The 6,000-nt window shown below is 31.8% G+C and overlaps 1 pseudogene; it reads right to left on the reverse strand.

The window, feature by feature from the left end:
* Nucleotides 1-743: 743 nt before the first annotated feature.
* On the reverse strand, nucleotides 744-4,308 carry LOC116402891 (annotated as a pseudogene).
* Nucleotides 4,309-6,000: the final 1,692 nt, after the last annotated feature.

Genomic DNA, 6,000 nt, shown 5'->3' on the forward strand with positions numbered 1-6,000 from the left:
AATGTCATTGTTTTGCTATTGACGACATTTTTTTCTGTCAAATATAGGGCAATCGTGACAGTTTTTCTTATAAAAAAATGACATTGTTTTAATATTGACGACAAATATTTTCAGTCAAATATAGTGCAATCGTGACAGTTTTTCTGAAAATTTAAATGTCATTGTTTCGCTATTGACGACATGTATACTCTATAATACGCAAGGATTTGAATACACTAACTGCTATAAATTTTTTTTTCCTAAGTCAAGGTACTTGGAAGAGAACTAAATTGTTGTTTGCCATTTGAAGAAACAATTTTTTCAACTCCTAACTCAAACTTTGATACCACTTTGTTGGAAATGTGTGATTAACACCCCAAACTAAATAATTACCTAATAGATTGTTTGAGTGAAAAAAATAAAAGAAGACTTTTTTGGAAAACTCTTTCATTAACTTTCTTTGTGTGTATTCACTTGGTTGCTTTTCAATACAACATATAAATCATATTTACAGGATCTTCATGGTAATCTAAAGCTTTAGGTCTCACAATAAAAACTTTGTAAATCAATATTTACTTTATTTAACTTAGTAAACTCCCAAATACAACATTTTACCAACTCCCATCAATTTAATATACTTAGTTAACTCATATTAACTTTCTCAACTCTCTCATTAATTCATCTATAACGATTATTCTACTTACAACAAATTTAATTAATATTCAACAAGAGAAAGTTAGAGAATCGAAGTGAAAAAGGTTCTCTACTCTAATACCATGACATACTTCACGCAGAAAAAAAATAATACTCTCTTTATCGTTGATCAAATGAGTAAAATACTATGAATATTTATAAAACTGTAAGATATTAAAAAAACTAAATCGGTTCAAAATCGTGAAAATAGAAAAAAGGTTCAACTAACTAGCTTTTGATGGGTTGCGTAGTAAGACCATGCCCAAATGGGAAAAGAGGATCATAGTTTGGATTTCCAAAGTTCATTGGCAATTGATCAACAGTCTTGAACCACGTTTGTGAAAGCTTGCCAGTAAAACCATAGTCACCGAATAATACATCAGTAATGCCTTTGCCTTCAGTTCCTGGAAGCCAAGCAGCAACAAGTGCGTCTATTGAATCAACGTAAGGTTGGATTACCACCGGTCGCCCTGAGATTATTACAACTGCACATTTTATAACTCCACAAACATTTGTGATGGTGTTTGGACCAGGATCGGGGATTGTCAAATTCAAGCTATCGCCATTGAGTTCTGCATATGGATGTTCTCCCACTACAACAATGGCATAAGAAAATGTGTCCGATTGGAGAGACTTTTTATCTGGATTCTCATTGAATATAACTTCGGTTGTAGGATCAACGGTATCTTTTATAGCATCAAGCACAGTTGTACCTAAAAGCAAATGGGTTGATAGATCATAATAACGTTCAAAATAATTTAAATTATAATCTATAACGAAATATACTAATTTACAAGAAAATATAGTATTAATTATTCTTCATACCACTAGTAAGGTTGTTGCCACTAAGTCCTTGCCATTCAATAGTCCAACCACCACATTGATATCCAAGGTTATTTGCATGGCTACCAGCAACAAGTATTTTTTGTGTCTTCTTTTCGAGGGGAAGCAATGGTTTATCAGCTGATTTTCCATTCTTTAGTAACACTAGTGATTTTCTTACTGCTTCTCTAGCTAGTTCTCTATGCTCCTGCATATTGTGAGGAAATTAAAGACATAGACATTAAAGATTTAAAGTCTCTCAAAGATATATAGGTATTGATAGACTTCTTTTGATATCTATTAATTCCACTAATAGGATCCGGTGAAAGTTTATACAATCTATCATCCATAGATTTTGAATGTTTTCTATATTTTTAAATATTTTCAAGAACTTTTAACGTTTAAAATAATTTGACTTTAAAATGAAATTGCATTTTAGGTATTACCTGTTTACCAAGTTCATTAACCAAGCTTAGGTCAGCTATTGGATTCTCAAATAAACCCATAACGAATTTGACTCGTAGTATTCTCTTCACTGCATCATCAATTCGACTAATAGGAATATAATTGCTTTTCACCAAATTGGTAAGGCCATCGATGAATTCAGGGTAGTTGTATGGTATCATTATCTGAAGCAAAAGATTAGATTAGCAATGTTCTTATTATAATTGCAATATACTTTTGAAACATTCAACGTATAATATATACTAACCATGTCAAGACCAGCAGTAATACTTGCTAAAATAGAATATGTATAATTAGCATGCGGTGGATCCGTAATCCTATCAATAGCCTCCCAATCTGAGATGACGAAACCCTAAAACAAAAATCAAAATATTCAAGCCACTATTGGTAAAATCTTTTCAAATTGATTGAATATTGAAGTAATAAATTAAGTGACACCCTGCTCGAAATGTAACGATGAAGTTGTAGGAAAATTACCTGAAAATGAAGAGTGTTCTTAAGAAAGTCAGTAACAAGATTTTTGTTAGCATGCATCTTCTCACCATTCCAACTTGAATAAGAAACCATTATGGTTGCAACTCCCTTAATGATTGAGTGATAGTAACCTGGCATGTGGATGCTAAGTAAGCCATGCCTATCTATTACTGTGTTGTTCTCGTCGATGCCTTTAGTTGTTCCACCGTCGCCCACATAGTGTTTTGCACAAGCTACCACATTTTCTCTATTTGAAATAATCAAAATAAAATAGAGTAAGATTCTATGTTTTTATTAATGTAATTTGAAATTTTATTATGTTTTATAAATATTTTCAAAACGTGTTTAGCATCTAAGTTGAATGGAAGAGAAAATATATAAAATGGTTAAATGGTTTGATTACTAACTTTCCAGCGACATAAGGAACACCCTTGCGAGAATTAGGTGGGATCTCTCCTTGTAAACCGGGTATAATTTCAGTCATCTCTTGCACGATTTTAGGGTCTTCACCATAACTTTCGTAGCATCGACCCCATCGTGGATCTCTACAAACCTAATTAAAAACCAAACACAATAATACATCATATCACATAATAAATAACTCATTCTATACATCTTAAAGTCAAACGATAGTAATGGTACAATACAGAAATAATCTTTGAAATATACCCCAACTTTAAAATATTTTCAAATATACTAAATATGGATTAGTCAACTTGTAATATTTTACCGAATTTCAAATTTACTCAACTGTTTTTCTATGTGTAATGACTTTCATCCTTGTGTTATATATAGTTTTTTTTTCTTTAAATCTCATTTATGCAACCACCCTATGTACAACTTGGGCATTTGAGAGATGATACTCATTTATCATAGTTAACATAGAGAACTGGTTGTGTTACCGCTACACAAGGTGCAAAAGCGTAAGGAATTCCAGTAGCTCTAATTTCACGTGCACTGGCAACTCCAATTCTCTTCAAAAGTTGAGGATCCCTATATAATAAAAAGAAAAACTCTGACATGTTTTATTTTCAGTGTTATTAATGGAGTTTTAATTATAATTTGTAAGTTAGAAAAGAAACAATTTAAAGCATCTTGCCTTGTTGCTCCAAGTCCAATATTATGAGGGAAGATTGTGGCATTATAGACATTGTTGTGACCATGTACAGCATCAATTCCATATATCATTGGAATTCCAAGCCTAGTTGACAAAGCCCCTTTTTGAATTTCGTTGACCATATTGATCCAATCCTGAGCAGATGCTTGTTTTGATGGAACACTACCTCCACCGCTCAATACACTCCCTAGAAAAATATAGATTAAAACTGTTTCTTGATGCAAGATGCACAGTAGGTAAGATCTTATTATTTAAAAATCAAAACATTACTGTAAGAGAATTAAATTAGAGAATATTTAAAGATAAAGTTAGACATTTACCTATGAAATACTTTTTCATAACCTCAGTTGAAGCATTAACTCTTTCAATTTGCACCATTTGACCTATTTTTTCCTCGAGAGTCATGCGACCAAGCAGGTCTTTGATTCGAACATTTAAACCGTTGCGTTGGATCTTTATATTTGAAGTTTTCAGCTTTTGCTCCAGTTTCAAAGCAACAAATGAGCAAAAGTGCTATTAAAATTATAGCTTTGGCCATCATGCATCCTTAACAAAACCCCCGACCAAAAAATAAATTAAAAGTAAGTTTAATTTGCAATAAAAAGACAATTGAATTTACAAAGAAAACTTGAATATGGGCGAAAGATCTTTCAAGTCCTTGTTTATGTGAGTGCGCACAAAAATTAATGAAGAAAATACTTTAAATAGATCCATAAAGAAAAACAGTCATAAAAATACGAAATGCATGGAAAAGGGAACTAAATAACCAATCTTTGGCCATTGAAGAAGAAATGAGATATGGTTTTTTTGGTTGCTTCATTTTTTTGGACCGAATGAAAAGTCACTGAAAGGTTCAAATTTATTCGAAAGTTTTCTCAACGTCGAAATTCACATAAATAATGAAAAACGAAAAAAATTATTTTTGAAAATGGATATCATGTCAACTACGATTCAGTTAGATTTACTTCATTCATTAAAATAACAATTTCTAACACAACAAATAAATAAGTAAAAGCAATACTGTAGAAAATGGGAAGAAAACAAATTACGGTTGGAGAAGAAAAAGAGAATTTAAGTGAGATTTGAGAACGACGTACTGACGTCTAGGCTCTTAGAATTGCAGAGTTGTAGAGAAGAACTTATTAATGGGTAGATAATATCTTACGTATTTATACAAGAAAGTTGTTCAAGCATTACTATTCTTTTGTCTTTCTAAATTTGGATTTACTGGAATTCCATACTTATTATCTCAAAATTACGATCGCTTTTAAGTCAATCGCGCTATTGCCGCATATTCCAACGCCTATTTTGAGGAAACACCTGACTGACCCTATTCTTTTTCTTCTATAGTAAAATTTGTTTTAAGTGAATTTGCATTTGATTCTATTAAATCAATCAGTAATTGAAGTGTTTTTTTAGGTTAAAATCGTAGCTTTATATACTCAAATTGCGTCATGACCTCATAAACTATTTCAGAATTCAAAAAGGAGTTCTTTCACACTCTTAAAAGGGGTTCTTTCACACTCTTAAGATATGTTGCACAATATATCCTAGCTAGCATGCATGTTGAGAGATGATAATAGAAGATAATAATAGAAAATAACTTGGGCTAAGAGTGACTGACCCTAAGTCTGAATCCCATCATCAAGCAAGGGGGTGTGATAACAGATATCGCGTTAGAAGGAGAACGGTATATTTGACTACAATTCGTCTCTTGGGCTAAGAGTAGGTGGTCTGGAAGGAGGAAGTCACTAACTTAAATTGCATTAAGATCAAGAGTTTCAAATTGAAACTTTTCAAAGAGGGATAGTCACTAACTTTAAAAAGATTCATTAAGACATCCTCAAATTTACAATCAAGGAAAAATTGAATAGGATGTCAAGGGATGCTAAGGAACTCATTCCAAAATCATCAACATTCATGTTTTAACAATGAGGTTAGAACTTCTAAGTACTAACGTTAAATTATAAAATCCTAAGTTGATCAAGCTTATATTTATAGAGGATTTAGGTTTAGGTCTACTGATCGATCTCTTCCAAGAGATATTATTCATAAGGCTCGTACTAAGCTTTGTGTTAATATTATTCATTAAATGGTGATGTTGTTGAGTCTTATAGCTTGATACCAAAGTTCTTTGAGAAACAGAAGGAAATGAATCCAGGTATTACTGCAAATGAAATATTTTTATATAAATTTTCTATCATTGTCTATCAGTGATAGCCATCTATTATTGTCTATCAGTGATAGAAGACTATCACTGACTATCAATGATAGATAGCATAATAGACAACTATCGCTGTAAATGTACCAATATAAATAATTTGTCAGTAAAAATGATATAATTGTTCTCATATATTTTTGTGTAGGAACATACACTGCTTTTGAGATGAATGAAAATGGGAATATCAAGTTTTGTTTCATGGCTATCGGTTCATCTATTGAGGGACAAA

The sequence above is a fragment of the Cucumis sativus genome, chromosome 1 (assembly GCF_000004075.3).
Source record: "Cucumis sativus cultivar 9930 chromosome 1, Cucumber_9930_V3, whole genome shotgun sequence".
In the NCBI taxonomy this organism is placed as follows: domain Eukaryota; kingdom Viridiplantae; phylum Streptophyta; class Magnoliopsida; order Cucurbitales; family Cucurbitaceae; genus Cucumis; species Cucumis sativus.